The following is a 15,187-nucleotide window of genomic DNA, read 5'->3' on the forward strand; positions in this document are numbered from 1 at the left end:
GGGGGGGGGGGGCGAGAATCAAGGCTGCCTGCATCTGAGGAGCCGCCCATCTCACAGATTCATAGATTGTAAGGCTGGAAGGGACCTCAGAAGATCATTGGGTCCAGCCCCCTGCACCAGGCAGGAAAGACAGCCTCCGGAGTGAGCTTATTCCATAGTCTAGACACCCTAACTGTGAAGAAGTTTTTCCTAATGTTGAGCCTGAAACAGTCTTTCAGAAGTTTGTGGCCATTACTCCTGGTTCTCCCCAAGGGTGCCCTGGTGAACAGTTGTTCACCGAGCCCTTGATGTACTCCCCTGATGTAGCGGTAAACTGCTACCAAGTCCTCTCTCAGCTTTCTCTTTTGAAGTTAAAGAGTCCCAAATCCCTCAGTCTTTCCTCTTATGCTTTCTGTGCAAGCCTCTAATCATACAGGTGGCCCTTCTCTGGAGTCTCAAGTTGTACCACGCCCTTGTTAAAGTGCGGCACCCAGAACTGGACGCAGTACTCCAGTTGGGGTCTCACCAGTGCTGAGTAGAGCAGAAGAATCACATCCTTGGTCTTGCTGGACATGCATCGATTGATGTATGCCAGAGTATTCTTTTCTCTGCTGGCAACAGAATTTCATTGCCAGCTTATATTCATGCTGTGGTCTATTATTACCCCCAGGTCTCTTTCATTTATAGCGCTGATCAGGTTGGCGTTGCCAAGCCTGTAGGTGTGCAGGGCCCCCAAGTGGAGCGCTTTACATTTCTCGATGTTGAACTTCATCTGGTTGTGACTCTCCCAACTTGCTAGCTTCATCTGGTTCTGACTCGCCCAACCTCTCTAGATCTGCTTGTATCTGTAGCTTATCTTCAAGCATGACCACTCCTCCCCATAACTTGGTGTCATCTGCAAACTTGGCCAGTGAGCTCTTCACCCCCTCATCCAAATCATTGATGAAGATTTTGAAAAGTACAGGACCAAGCATCGACCCCTGCAGGACACCGCTGCCCACTTCTCACCAAGACGACACAGATCCGTTCATTAGGACTCTCTGGGTCAGGGCTACCCCTAGGGGGTTAGAATTGAGGCAACTGACCCGGGTCCCCGCACTATAGAGGGCCCCGTGGAGCTCAGTGGAGCAGCCATGGCAACTCCACGCCACAGCCACTGGCTTCGCATCCAGCCACTCACTTACCACCATCCCCCCCGCCACCAATGCCAAAGGTGGGGGCAGCTTCTTTGGGTCTGGAGTGTGTGGGATCAGAGCGGGGGTGGGGCCCCACATGGGCAGATTTACCCTGGGCCCTGCACCCTGATCGGGTCTGCTCTAATCTGGGTCCTATCCCGCAGCCAGCTTCATACCCACCTGTCTTGTAGTTAAGCCCATAAGTCCTCCAATTTTCTAGGGAGAACATCGTGGGATACCAGATCAAAGGCTTTTTGGAAGTCAAGGTATACAACATCCACCACTTCTCCCTTATCCAGGTGATGAGTCACCTGATCATAAAAGGAGATGAGGTTGGTTAGACAAGACCTGCCCACAATGCTGGCTGTCATTCAGAATCCTACCTTCTGCAAGCCTATCACCCATAGACTCCATAATGAATTTTTCCAGGATTTTCCCTGGGATAGAAGTTAGGCTAATTGTCCTATAGTTACGCAGGTCCACCCTCCTCCCCTTCTTGAAGATGGGCACAACATTGGCCCTCTTCCAGTCCTCAGGAACCACTCCAGAGTGCCATGAGTTTTGGCACAGTTTTGCCAGGGGCTCCACGATGACATCAGCTAGCTCCTTCAGCACCCTCGGTTAGAGTTCATCCAGTCCTGCTGACTTATATATGTCTAGTTTTTTTAACTGATCACACACCAGTTCTATGGTGACAGTAGGGAGGCAGTCATTTCTGCCCTGCTCCTTCTGTACCCTATCTTGCATGATTTTCCCTGTGGGCTGGTGAAACACCGAGGCAAAGTAGTCATTCAGGAGTTCAATTTTCTCCTGAATGTTGGTAACCAGCTGTCCTGAGTTGTTGAGCAGTGGCCCAACACTTCCATTTGCTTTCCTCTTGTTCCCTACCAACCTAAAGAAGGACTTTTTGTTGTCTTTGATTCCCATTGCTAATCTAAGTTCAGTTGTCACCTTAGCCTTTCTAATTTGTTCCCTACAAGTGCAGGTCACCATAGGCCTCTCATCAGGCAGCAGGACTGAAAATCCCCCATCACTTGTCACCAAGACCTGAGGGTAATAATTGACCACAGTATGAACATAAGCCGGCAGTGCAATGCTGTAGCCAGCAGGGCCAACAACACTCTGGCATGCATCAATTGATGTATCTCCAGCAAAACCCTTGCAAAGCAGTGATTCTCTTGCTCTACTCAGCTCTACTCAGGACTGGTGAGACCACAGCTGGAGTACTGCATTCAGTTCTGGGCTCTGCACCTTTACAAAAATGTGATAAAGCTTGAGAGAGTCCAGCAAAGGGCCACTCGTATGATCAGAGGCTTGCACAGCAAGCCATATGAGAAAAGGCTGAGGGACCTGGGACTCTTCAGCCTGAAAAAGGGAAGGCTGAGAGGGGACTTGATAACAGCTTACCGCTACATCAGAAGCATACATCTAGGGCTCAGTGAACAACAGTTCACCAGGGCACCCTTGGGGAAAACTAGGAGTAATGGTCACAAACTCTTGGAAGATCGTTTCAGGCTCATTTCAGGCTCAACATTAGGAAAAACTATTTCACAATTAGAATGTCCAAACTGTTACCATTACTCCTAGTTTTCCCCAAGGGTGCCCTGGTGAACTGTTGTTCACTGAGCCCTAGATGTATGCTTCTGATGTAGCGGTAAGCTGTTATCAAGTCCCCTCTCAGCCTTCCCTTTTTCAGGCTGAAGAGTCCCAGGTCCCTCAGCCTTTTCTCATATGGCTTGCTGTGCAAGCCTCTGATCATACGAGTGGCCCTTTGCTGGACTCTCTCAAGCTTTTGTTTTACCACGTCCTTGTTAAGGTGCAGAGCCCAGAACTGGACACAGTACTCCAGCTGCGGTCTCACCAATACTGAGAAGAGCCGTGTAGAGCAGGAGAATCACTTCTTAGCAAGAATTTTGCTGGCGATGCATCAATTGATGCATGCTAGTGTATTGTTGGCCCTGCTGGCTACAGCATTGCGCTGCCAGCTCATGTTCATATTGTGGTTAATTATTACCCCCAGATCTGTGGTGGCAAGTGATGGGGGATCTTCAGTCCTGCTGCCTGATGAGAGGCAGCAGTTGCACAAGAACCCATGTCATGAATTTTTCCTGTCAGCAGCTAGGGGTGCAGGGCCCCAGAACCCCCCTGCACCCAGCTCCTCCACAGCTGGCAGGCTTTGTGGCCGCAGCAGGGCTTAGCAGTCAGGCCTGCAGTAGTTTCCCCTCCCCCGTGCCCCAAGACAGACACAGTTGCACAAGCACCCATGTCATGAGTTTTGCCTGTCAGCAGCCAGAGGTGCAGGGCCCCAGAACCCCTGCACTGATCTCCTTGACAGCTAGTAGGCTTCATTGCCGCAGAAGGGGCCAGCAGGCCTGCAGCTTTCACCCTGCTGCGCCTTAATACACAGTGTCACCCATGTCACGAGTTTTGCTTGTCCACAGCTTGAGATTCAGTTTCCCCCAAGCCCCTCCACATATCTCCTTGAAACTCGGCATGCTTTGTAGCATCACCAGGAGCTACCAGCCCAGGAGTTTTCACCCCACTGTGGTGTAACACATACACGTGATATGAGTTTTGCTTTCAGGATTTTGGGGTGCAGTTTCTCCGAACTCCCTGCACCTATCTCCTTGAAACTTGGCAGGCTTTGTGGCCTCAGCAGGGACTATCATCCCTGTAGTTTTGACAATGCTGTGGCTTAACACGTACACATGACACAAGTTTTTCTCTCAAGACTTAGGGGTGCAGTTTCTCCGCACCCCCTGCACCTATATTCTTGAATCTTGGCATGCTGTATGCCCCCAGAAGGTGCTACCATTTCTGCATGTCTGGCCAGAAATGGCAAAGTTATAGGCTGTTTCAACCTTCCCCGTTATAACCTATGGACGAAATGTTGAAACAGCGAAATGTTTCAACTTGCCTTATTTTGTTTTGAGGCTGTTTCGACCATATCTGTTTCGTCTCAATTTTGCTGTTTCAACCTCGAAACAGGTCAAAACAGTGTTGAAACAAAACTGGTGGCGAAATTTCGCACAGCCCTAAAAAACAATAACTTCTGTCTGTGCCCTTGATTTCATTGCCCATCTTCTCACACCCAAGTAAACAATGCTGTTCCTCAGGAAGGCTCCTAGATGAATATGACACATGTGAGTTATTAGATCTAAACCCTGTCTGATAAAAATATAGATAACTAAGTGTCCTGAGACTGGCCCTTTGGAAACATCTGAAGGGAACTATCATGCAAAGGTCTCCCAGGTCCTGAGGATGGGAGAGAGCAGAGGGCGCTGCATGCCAAGGCTGAGCCATGTTCTGTACTAAATTGTCTTCAGGTAAATCCAGGGTTAGCCCCACAGAAATCACTCCAGGGGCTCTCAATTTATGCTAAGTTAACTGAAAGCAGAATGTTGCCTTTAATCTCTCCATGAACTCCAGGGGCTGAATTCTACCTATTTTACAAGCCAGGCAACTTGGTTAATCCAATGGGGTTTACCACGTCATATTTGGTATCACAAGTTCCTGTTGATAATAAAGGAGGGAGGGGACTGTCACAGACCAGCTGGGCACTGTGAGTGTATCAATTCTATCACAAGCCAACTGGGTGCTGCGAGGGTATCAGCCACTGGGCTGTTCGGTTCAGTTTTGGATTGAGGAGGCATAGTTGGGAGTGAAGCAAAGGCGAATTTATTATAGCTTACACACACAACAGTTAACAGAAAGATAAATGTGATAAGCAGATAATGCAGTATTAAAGAGCTAATAGTAAGTAATAACAATGGATAATCACAGATAGATGGATCAATTCTGTTGCAGGCCAACTGGGCACTGCGAGGGTATCAGCCACTGGGCTGTTCAAAACAACAGATAGACAGATATGGGTTGGCAACTTATCGATAGTCCCTCAATGCCAGGTGCGTTCCAAGTGATTCCAGCGAAGTCAGGTGTCCCTGATTGACACTGTCGGAGGGATTACCTGGGAAGGTCCCTTGATCAGGATCCGATCCTCACTCATACCGGAAGTCCAGAGTCCGGGCTTGGAATAGCAATGACCGTTCTGTTCCCTCCTTCCTACTGGTCACCTGACACACGCTTTTTTATACCTAGTCTTATGCTAATCTGTTGGCTTTAGAGCCACTCACAATCTTGCCCTATAGCTGTTACCCTATGGGATTGAAAGGTGTTAAAAATTATCATAAAAGCTTACTACCTAGACTTGGGTTTATCCAATAAGCAAATCACAATGCAGCACCTTTAGGTTTGAAATTGACATTACTTTGCCTAAACCCAACCCTTTTAGGTTTCTCTGAGTATGTTTTCTTGGGACGTGCTTTCCTGGAATATGTTGGGTATGCCAGGCAGTTGGATCCAGTTTTTATCATCAAGGCTGAACCCTGAGCAAAAACCGTTAGGTCAGCTAAACTTGCAGCTACGGCTTCGCCTTTGGGGCCCAGTCAGTTCCACAATTAATACGAACAGTTAGTTTTATCATTTTGGTTAAACTTATGACAGACAAGTTACATTTGCAGGTTATGAACTTACAAGCTTTATATTAGCTAATATTACCTGTTAGGCAAAATACCAAATGCCTCCAAGAAGCACTTATTTATTGCTTATTAATCCCTCTGGTTCTGGCCGTCACAGGGGACCCATCTTACCCTTCTGGCAATCCAAGATGCACTGGGCTCTCTAGATCCTGCCCTTGGAGTCCTGAGTAAACAAGGAAATACAAGGTTTCGTCATGATTGTTAAATAGAAACCAATTGGAAACATGGCAGTCAGCCACTAGGAGGCTGGCTGATAGCTGTGCTGGTGCAGTCAGAGTTAGGGCATGTACTGCTGTTTGTGATTTAAGGTGTAGCTGTACCAGGGGCTCGGCCTACTTAAAGTGGAGAAGAACACATTTGGAGATGGTTATTTTAAGTAGTGCTTTCTGTGCTGCCCGCAGAGTCTTAGTACATGCAGCCCTGTGCCAAATGTTTCTCATTAAGGCCCCCCAAGGGGTCTAACTTTTCCCATGTGGTTGCTTTTCCCAAACAACTGCAAAGCCAGAGGAGACCCTTATTGTTAACTAGGCATCTGGGGAGGGAAAATGGAATCATGTTTTGTTACCCCTCACGATCCCAGAAGCCAGCCAAGACGAAGGTCTTGGAGGCTCTTCCAGTGAGGAGAAGGAATTTGCAATCGAGTCAAGGACCTCTAATGCAATTCTGCTTGATCACAAGAAACCTCTGCTTTCCTCAGCACAGGAGTAATCAGACAGACAGTGTCCTTATCCACAACTCCACACCTCTTCCAGCCAGTCCCCTGCCCCAAATGCCAACTTAGGCTTATTCCACCAAACAGGGAACGCTGGGCACAGGGTGGGGAAGGGGCCGCTTTTCCCTGCACTCAGCTTTTCCCCAGGCTCCTTCCCTGCCCAGGGTCCTCCCCTGGCCTCCCCCCACCTCCTTACCTGAGGTTCTGGCACCAGAGGAGCCACATGGTCCCATGCCAGAAGCCCCTGTTGGAGTTTCCAGCTGTGGGGGGCAGGGCCAGGTGGGCCCTGCTGTTGCAGGAGCCCACCAGGGCTTCCTCTGGGTCCTACTGCCCCTGGTTCCTGTCATTGTTGATGGGAACCAAGGGGAGATAAATATTAATTTTCTAAATTTTTTAGCGGCCCCGTGGGCCAGTTAGAATAGCCTCATGGGCTGAATCTGGCCCGCAGGCTGTATTTTGCCCACTCCTGCACTACATCCTGCATGACATCTACTCCCCCAGTACCTCTCCACTTTTACCTGCTATACCTCTCTTTCCCCCTACCCCAGCTTGTCTCTCACCCCCTGATGCCTTCATTTCCAATTTTACTAACTGGCTTTCTTGCTTGCATTGCCTGCCAGCCTCTGGCTTCTTTACTATTCCTTCCATTCAGGAAGAGCACACACACCAACTAGATGCCTCCTCAGCCTGACAAAGTGTTTTAAACCCCAAAGCCCATGCCTCGCAGATGGCATCCCAGGCAGCTAAGCTCACCTGGACCCTCACAACTCCACTGCAACCAGCAAGCCTCAGGCCTCTCAAAGATCTTACAGGTCTGGTCTTTCCCCATCCAGGACTGTGCATGCGTGTGGCGGCTGAAGGTTAAAAGGTGCCTCCTACCCACCTTTTACCAGGGAGGTCCTCGGTCTTGGCATTTCCTGAGGCTGCCATGCCACCGGCTGACCCAGCAGACCTCCTGACCCTGGCAGGGTAAAGTTTTAGGTCATGCCCAGGGCCTGGGACCTCCTCCTTCCCCATAATCCCAGCCCATATCTCCAAGTTTGTCCTGGCATAGGAGCTCAGCAGAGACATGTTCTTCCCCTGCTGGCTGGTGATGCAGTGAGTGCCACCTCCAGGTTTGAGAGCCAGGCATTACAATTTTTTTTTTTTTAAAGGAAATAAGTGCATTTACTCCATCTGCAGGTGGAGCTTGGGGAACCCCAGCAGCGGGAAGTTCACTTTGAGGAACACAAACTGCTCCACCAAACCAGGATCCAAAGAGGTGCTATGGGGTGTGTCAACACCCCCAGCAATGCTGAACACCCTCTCACTTGGAACACTGGTCGGTGGACAGGACAAGTGTTCACGGGCAACCATGGCCAGATCTGGCCACATCTGGCTGCAGCTTGCCCAGTAGGCCAAGGGGTCACACAGCAGCAGCTCCATGTCCTCAGTGAGATAGGCAGCCACCAAGGCCTGAGCACTACCTGCCTGATGGTGGGGTCTGGTTTATCTGGACCCCAACACTGAAGCCATGCCCTTCGCCCACATTGGCAGTGGCTGATGTGGAGGTGTCTGGCTGGTGCTGGGAGTGCTGGCATGGGAAAATGGATCCCCCTCTTCCACGTGTCCTCGCCTCTGCCCTTCTGCCTCCCTGACTGTTCACCAGCACCTCTGGCCAGTGATCAAGGGTTTTGGTGCTGCATGTTCTTCCCTTCATCCTCAGGTCGCACATGCCCATCAGCATATGGACTGTACAGGACCACAAGGGATCCAGCTGTTTTTTTTATGCCATCCTACAGCCGCTTCACTAGTGCCTGCACCTCTGGTGAAAGTGGTTTGCCCCAGCCAGGACCATTGATCCCCTGGAACTTCTCCATTTGGTTCTCAAGCTCCTTGACTACAGGGATCACCTGGCTAAGGAGGACATTACCAGCGATAAGGGTCTTGGTGGCCTCAAGGAACAGCTTGAGGACCACCAAGATCTGGGAGATGGTATCCCATACCATTTTGTTAAGGGGGCCACTGATCCCTGAGCAAGGCCATCTCATAGATGGCCTTCTGCTGCTTCACCAGCCTTTCCAGTATCAGGTATGTGGAGTTCCACCGAGTCTCCACAGCCTGCATGACTTTGTGCTGCGGGATGCTTAGCTCTGTCTGTTTGTCCTGCAGCATCTTGTCCCCCTTGATGTTCCAGTGGAAGTAGCTCACCACCTTCCTGCATTTCAAAATGAGCTAGCTGGTAGTAATGGCACTGTCACTGGGAGCCCTGTCCCCCTCCAAGGTGTCCCTGACTACCAAGTGGAACTTGTGTGCCACAGCGGATGCCAGCAAAGTTGGCATCATGTACTGCCTTGATCATATTGGCTCCGCCGAGGTGAAGTGCAAGGCTACCTGCGGCCCTGCCTTGCATGATTCCTCCCTCAAGTACTTCCTGCATGCCTCATACAGGGAGGGCACCACCGTCCTGCTAAAAGTGGTGCATGCGGGTACTTGGTAGGATGAGGCCACAAGTGCCATGAGCTGCCTGAACCCTGGCTGCTGAACTAAGGAGAAAGACTGGCCATCCAGAGCAAGCATCTCCCCAGTGCTCTGGGTGACCTCACTCGTCCTTGCAACGCACCCCACTTTGTCTGCGGCTTTCCCCCACCGGTCCAGGGTGGCCTGCCTCTGCTTCATGGGGATGGGGGCTTTGGAGCAAGAGGGGGACTTCCCTTTGGGCATGCCCCCACTGGTGCCAGGCTGAGGAGAAACAAGGCAAAAGGGGTGCTGCCTCCTGAGATGCAGTAGCATTGTCATGGTGGTGAAGTGCTTCACATCCTTGTCCCAACTGATCTGCCTTCAGCAGTGCTGGCAAATAGCATACTTGGGATCATCTGCCACCTCAAAATAATCCCACATTACACTACCCCCCACTTCTGGGTTGAGGGTGGGGATCCTACCTTATCACGCTCCTCAGCAGGCTGAGGCACAACAACAGGAGGACCTGACTCAGCTGAGCCACTTGCCTCCACATCTTCAACCTCAACCTCCTCCGAGGTGCTCTCCTGAGAAGGAAACCTGGCTCTAGGGGAACTTTGAAGGGTGTGGAGCACTAATTCAGATTCCCTCTTGTTCCCCAGAATTTCTTTTGCTAGGGCACTCAGGTCCCCTGCTTCCAGATCCAGCTTCTCCTCTGGGACTGGGAGGCTCACACTGGGAGATGAAATTGGGATGGAGGAGACTGTCATTCTGGTGCTGGTGGCTGTTTCTGGTGTTAGGGGAGGTGGTGCAGGTGCAGGGACAGGTACTGCTCCCACCTCCTTGCTCCCACTGGCAGCAGAACACTCATAGTTTCCAGGAAAGAGGATGCATCTATGTTTGGGGGGGGGAGGGACATGCAGCTCTCCCCCTACCCCATCTAGCCCCTCTCCCTCCCCTGCCAGAAGACCTGGCACCTGCCTTTCCAGCACGCTTCATATTAATCTTTGCTGTGCTAGAAAATGTGTCTGTGTGTGTGTGCAGCTGTAACATCTCTTCTTCTGTGTGTGTGTGTAACTGACTAATATCTCTTCTTTGATTACTGTATGTGTCTGACTAGTACTATCTCTTCTTCTCTGCTGTTTGCTGTATGTGTGTGTAATTAATCATTTTAATATCTCCTTCTCTGATTACTGTATGTGTCTGACTATTATCTCTTCTCTGTTGTTTACTCTAATTGTGGGTAATTAATAATATTAATCTCTCTTCTCTGTTTACTGTATATGTGGGCATTTAATAATATTAATATCTCTTCTTCTCTGTGTACTGTATGTGTGAGAGTGTGTGTAATGTATGTGCTTTCCTGCATAGTGATGGATCACACTGCCAAGGAAAACATAGCTTTCTTTTAGTGTGGGGGGAAAAATAACAAGAACAAATAAGAGGGTTTTGGGGGAAGAATAAGTTGAAAGAAATGGATTGGATAGGGATAAGTAGAAGTATTCTAAGCAAGGGTAATTAGTAAGCTGTATCCAATCCTTTCCAAGAACAGAAACTAGCAGGAAACTGACTAGGAAGCCAAGCCAGTCCAGCAGTACCTTTCAGATGCTGTTGCTCAGGCAGAAACAGATCACAAAAGGGACATAAAGGCTGCAGACAGAGGCTTATGTGCTGTTTCTACATCCTTCCCACAGAGCACTGTGATTGGAAGGGGAGTCAAGGAAAGATCACAGTCACTGGCCAGCTACAGATGTCAATCTTTCCGCCTGCTCCTCCTCCCTCTTCTCAGGTTCTGTTCCCCTGAAAGACTGCCTTCCAAATCTCTGAATCTTTTCTGAATTAATTTGGAGGCTCCAAATCAATTTGGAGGGTTTTTTTGGTCTGCCAATTAGATTCAGATTTGGTGATTCAGCCTCCGAATCGGGCCGAATCTTCTCTGAATTGAATTGGCAACCAAAGCTTCACACCACCCCTACCAAACACTATATATCCCATGCATACAGGCACATCCTGGCTCCCAGCTCACACTTAGTAGGTAGGGGTGTGCAAAATGGATCCTATTCAATTTGGATTCAGCCCGAATCAGGGACAGTGATTCAATTCATTGATTCAGATCACTGTCCCTATTTGAAGATTCAGTGCTGATTCAGCGAATCAGCGATTTGGACACAGGCACAGCTTTAAAGGTTTTTTCTACTTACCTCAAGGTAGCAGCCTGGCTCGTGCTTGCTGCAGTGCTGGGGCAGATGGAGCATCCCGCAGCAGCGCGGAAGGTTCTCCAGCATGCTTGGCAGCAAGCCCAGAAGTGGACTGGAAGTACTTCCAGTCCACTTCCAGGTTTGCCGGGGAGCACGCTGGGGTGCCCCCTACACCCCCTTAGCCCAGCGATCGGCCACAGGGGGACCTTGGTTGCCCCCCCAGACCTAGAAGGCACCAGTTGCTGAACCAGGGACAGGGGTGATGGTAACATTTGCAGATGACATAATTATTTTGGCTAGTCAAGACCAGGGAAGACTGTGAGAACCTTGACAGGGGAATAGCCAGCATTCCAGCAGGTGGAAATCAGTGCCAGCAAGTGCAAAGCAACATACTCTGGGGAGAATAATTTAAACCACTCAGATACTTTATTGCATTCTGTGGCTATGCCCCACAAGGGATGACAGTGGCCAGGAAGCTTGGGTACTTCCTACTCCTGGATCTGACACTGACCTCCTTTATGACCTTGGGCAAGTCATTTAACTTCTCTCTTTCTCTTCCAGTGTCTTGTTTTGCTGCTTTGGGACTGAGACTCTCATACTCTGTACCCATGCAGCCCTCAGACCCAAGGGTGGAGCTTCTACTTATCCAGCCTTATAAAGTAAGAAGCAAAGAAATGTTCAATGAAATGGAAAGGGGCAATTCCAGAACTAGTACAAATCAAGTGGTTGTAAAACAAGACAATTTACCTATGGATGATTGCCACAGGATATCATTCTTTTAGCTGTATGACAGCTACCCTGAGGCTTTAGTCATTTACATCCCTCACATCTCTCCCTCACATAGACTGTGGAATTGACAGGGACCTCAAGGGTCATCTCTCTGCATGGATGCTTTAACTATACTGTTAAAACTGGAACATCACCCAATGACCCTGGCTCTGTCCCCAGTTCTGAACATCATGGCCCAGTGTTTTTTTGTCCACATCTAGGCAGCGTCTCATACCACACTCACAGCCATAGTATCTGAGATGCTTTCTAGCCGTGCTGAAGAGCAGTAGGTGCTAACCCTATGTCACAGAGCACTGAGGTGCCCTGTGCCTCAAGAGGGAAAAACTCCTAGGGAAGGAGCCCTAGCAGTGACTAAGGAGCATAGCTGTGGGTTGCCGAGGCAACCAAAGAAGGTCAGCTGACCAGAAGGGGCAGGGCCTGGCCCATATAAAGCCCAGGAGCTGAGGCCAGAGGTGGTTCCCTGCCAGCAGCCAGAAAGGCAGGAGTTCTCTAAGCCAGGGTACAGGAAGAAGCCTGACCTCAGGTACAGCGTATGGCAGCTCTAAGATGCTTGAGCAATGTTGTTTTAGCCAGGCGGCTTCAATTTATGTTACATCCCAGGGGCTTGTGTTTTGTTGTTGGTTAGACCGGTGGTTTGGGTGAGGCTATAAGGGGATGGAGGAGGCCTCATACAGGACTCACAGTGGAGTGTGAGGACCCCAGCCCCAGCGGGTGCAGCACACGGGGTGCATAGGCCCCAGCCCCAGAGAGGGGTGTTTGAGAAGCCCCAGTGTGGGCATGGCAAACCCCAGAGAGGGGAGCGCTATTGAGAAGCTCCAGTGCGGGCGTGGCGAGCCCCAGAGAGGGGGCAGCATTGTAGAAGAGGGCACAGAGCGAGAGAGGGCCGGAGGGAGCCCTAGCACCAGAGGGAGCGTGCATTAAAGGAAGGAAGGCTCAGGGGGAACAGTAAGGGGCCGAATAGCGAGAGAACTGAGACAACAGCGATTTCCATCGGCAAGGTGTGGACTGCGGTGTAGGGGAGGAAGTGGAGCTGCAGATAACACCCCCTAGTGGCAGGGCAGTATAAGGGCAGCCTCCCGCTAATTAATACTAATTAATTAACTAAGAACAAGGCATGGCAGGAGAGTAGGTGGGCGGTTGCCCCAGAGACAGGTGTGTAGGCCACATTGAGGGCGGCCCAGAGTGACTACCTGTTACACCCTACTTCACTCCAGTTAGAAGGGAAGTTTCAGCTGTTTAGCCATTCTGCAACCTCCATTGTGTTGGGTGTGAATTGGCAAAGCCACATGTAGGCTAAAGACTGCCACAGAGGGTGCTACATATCAGGGTTGAGATTCATCAGAACTTGGAGGACGTAGGTCTGGTGTTGCCTTATCACGAACATAACATTTGTCCATTTATTTTCCACCCAGGAGGAAGCTTTATGCCTTCTTCTTGAGTTCAGTTACCTTCAACCTGCTAAGAATTTTCAAAAGAATCACTGCTCTAAGCCCCGGGTAAATTCTAGCACACTTGTGAGCTTCATTTCCAATAGGGCTGTGTGAAGCTTCAGGTGCTAATTCAATTCAGAGGAGATTCAGCCCAATTCATGGCCAAATCTCCAAATCCAAATTGAATCAGGGGACCAATTGAAAGGTCCAAATTGATTTGAAGCTCACTGAATTGATTCAGAAAAGATTTGGAGAACTTCAGTGATTCGGGCAGTCCCCGCTCGCTGCAGCAGTGAGCTGGACCCAGACTCGGCACTGGTAAGTAGGGGGTGGGGGAGGGAAGGCTGAAGGAGGGGGAAGGGGACCATGGGGGACCCCCACCAGGACCCATCCCCATCCCCCCAAAACCCACCTGCACCCCCAGCCCCTACATAGCTGCCCAGCCCAGCTCCCAGTGCTTTAAAAAAAAAACCCTACTCACCGGGTGCCATGGCATGGCGCAGTGGGGGGCAGCGGGGATTGCCCCCGCACTAGGCAAGAACCTGTGAGTTGGAGCTTTCTTTTTCAAAGTGCCAGGACCTGGGGCGGGCAGGGCAACCATTGCCAGGGCTGGGAGAGCCAGGAGGGGGAACAAGCCTGTGTGATTCAACTGAATCAATTCAGGACAGTGATTCGAATCACCGAATTGACTCTCTGTCCCCAGAACTGGCCAAATCCAAATCCGAAGCCAATACTAGCCACTTCTCACAGGCCTAATTTCCAAGACAAGAAAGGACAAACACATCCTATATTTAACAAGGGGCCTGCAGATGTTCCCATTTGCATTGTGCTGTGTGAAGGCTGCCCTATGATTCAGAAAGAGGCTTTGCACACCATGGAGCTGACCACATCCTCTTCTTCCTGGTCTCTACACCAGCAGGTTGGAGCCAAGGCAAATGAGAGAGGAGTCAGGCTTGGGTTCCAGTTCTGAGAGGTGTGAAGTGATAAAAATAGGCTTTCTCCTATATGGAAGGGGTTAAGGGCCTAGATTTGGTTAATGGCCCTCAAACCTGGAAGCATGAAGGGTACTCAGGCATTGCATGCAATATATTATTCTGTTGCCTGGGCTGGGAGCTAAAAGAAGACTACTCACTCTTATTACTATGATAGTGATGCAGAAGTAGCTATCCCATACTTAAGGTTGTATTTCATATTTTCATGGTGATAGTGGAAAGAATGGTGAGAGCTTTTGAGTAAGTTGTAGAAATTGTAATTCCTTGTCACTTACAGAGTGCTTGGTGCACTGCTGGTACAAGTTCATGTTCTGGAAAGCTTGCAATGAGCTTTTGAGAAAAATAGGTGTTTGGGCACAATTTACTTGAGAGCATCTCACTTGCCTCTGTACTGTAGCAAAATGATCACATTCATACAACCACAGCCATTGTGCAAAATTGCACAGATCATTATCTCTATAACAGGGATTTTTAGAAAACCATCTTGGGTAAGTGCCTGGCACAGTCTTTAAACAGCACTTTAGTGCAGTTACAGTACATTTGTACAAGCAAATTTTACGGTACTGTAGCACGAACATCACCCACTGCTGAGAGAGAAAGCATAACTAAATGCCCTTATAGCTTAGGGAAAAGGTATTAAATGAGCCAGCAAAAAGAAGAGCAGCAGCTCAAATCCAGCTCTTCAAAGTAATATCTAAATTCCATGTAATTTTCTTCTTTCCTACATTGCTGACCTAAGTCTAAAACAGGGGTTGGCAACCCCCGGCACACCTGCCGAGCATGGCATGCAAGGCCATTTTCCTCAGTACGCATTTGGGCTGGGGCTGGAGGTGAGGAGGCAGCAGCTGTTTGCAGCCTCCCAGCTGCAGCCGGCCCAGGCTTTGGGGTAGCTGCTGCCGGCCAAGGGGCCTGGGGCGCCTGGGGCCGGGCTGGTC

General features: G+C 49.8%; 1 long non-coding RNA gene across 1 annotated transcript in view; it reads right to left on the bottom strand.

The window, feature by feature from the left end:
* Positions 1-5,445: 5,445 nt before the first annotated feature.
* The window catches only part of LOC112550154, an 87,871-nt gene continuing 78,129 nt past the window's right edge, over positions 5,446-15,187 (bottom strand). Inside the window, exon 4 of the long non-coding RNA XR_003093825.1 lies at positions 5,446-5,855. This is a non-coding gene — a long non-coding RNA (uncharacterized LOC112550154). The remainder of the gene's footprint in view (positions 5,856-15,187) is intronic.

This window comes from Alligator sinensis, unplaced genomic scaffold (assembly GCF_000455745.1).
Source record: "Alligator sinensis unplaced genomic scaffold, ASM45574v1 scaffold235_1, whole genome shotgun sequence".
NCBI classification, from domain to species: domain Eukaryota; kingdom Metazoa; phylum Chordata; order Crocodylia; family Alligatoridae; genus Alligator; species Alligator sinensis.